This window comes from Rhagoletis pomonella, unplaced genomic scaffold (assembly GCF_013731165.1).
Source record: "Rhagoletis pomonella isolate Grant_MI unplaced genomic scaffold, Rhpom_1.0 Rhpom_scaffold_00007, whole genome shotgun sequence".
NCBI classification, from domain to species: Eukaryota; Metazoa; Arthropoda; class Insecta; order Diptera; family Tephritidae; genus Rhagoletis; species Rhagoletis pomonella.
Window position 1 is genome coordinate 3,062,662 of NW_023458561.1, and position 1,453 is coordinate 3,064,114.

The window sequence follows — 1,453 nt, forward strand, 5'->3', positions numbered from 1 at the left end:
TACAAATGTACCAATCGAGTGACACTGCCTTAAAAATGTATGCAATTAACTTTACAGTGGACTTTATTTTGACTATGACTACGGGCCAATCACTTTAATCCCATTTTTAGCTAATTTAAAAAAGTTAAATTAAATCAAGTTAGGGAACTTCCTATTCTTCTTAAACGGAATCGCTATATCTATAAATTATTTTATACTTTTTAGTTCTTGTTGTAATAGAAGCGTGTTTTTAGTTTTTTAACTATAATTTTATTTAGAAATCTCTTTAACTTGATTTTGTTTGGTTGCCTGTATGTTGTTTGCTCTAATTTATAGCTGTTAAAAATAATGTGAATTTTTGTATTCTAGCGATGTTAAGTGTTTTATGTAGACGTCATGATGGACTCAACATATTGCATTTCAATGCACGGAGCCTTAACTCTGTTAAAATTGATGTTGTTAGCTATGTTTTTGAATTTTCATCCATTAATGTGATTTGTGTTTCTGAAACTTGGTTTCTTAATGATGTAAGTGACGTAAGCTATAGTTTGAGAAATTATAATCTGATCCGAAATGACCGGTTAGAGAGAAGGGGTGGAGGTGTGGCTAAATATTACAAGAGCCATTTACATGCTAGGCTCGTATGTAAATCCAGAGGAAGTGGCCTTGAATACCTTTTTGTTGAATTGTTCAACTCGTCTGCAAAAGTTTTAGTTTCCTGTGTATACAACCCACGTAGGTCTAATTGTCTGTCATCTTTTTTCGAAGTTCTGTCGTCTTCGATCGTAGATTAGATGAATATAATAATATGTGGGGATTTCAACATTAATCTGCTTTCTCGTGATTCATCTAATCTTACTGATGCTATAGCCGGAGTTGGTCTCTCTTTTGTTAATACGACGATACCCACTCGGTTCGAGAATAACTCTAACCCTAGCCTACTTGACTATTTCATTGTTTCTGGTTCAACTATAGTTTTAAATTTTGACCAGTTATCCTTCATATCTGACCATGATCTTATATTTTGTGCTGTTGATATTGATTTTGAGCGTCCTAGTAGCAGTAATTATTTTATGTTTAGGGACTATAAACGATCGAATACTGGCTCTCTGTTTTTACATCTCTCATGTATAGACTGGAGTGATGTCATTGAACTTTTGTTATTTTTTTTTTATAAAAAATATAGTTCATTCTTTAACAAAACCCGTGTAAATCCAAGTTTCCAAATTTGTGCAATATTAAAAAAAATAAACAAATTTCCGTGCAAATTTCGAACTTTTTAAAAATTCTAAGAAATCAATCGAAATTTTTAGCCATTTGAAACTCATACTTTATTCCACTAGAATTCAATGCGCCACAAAACCGCATACTCAGAATTTAATTGAAAAACTCGAAATTTTAATGAAAATTTGTTGAATTCTTTTTTAAATTGCATACATTTTTAAGGCAGTGTCACTCGATTGGTACATTTGTA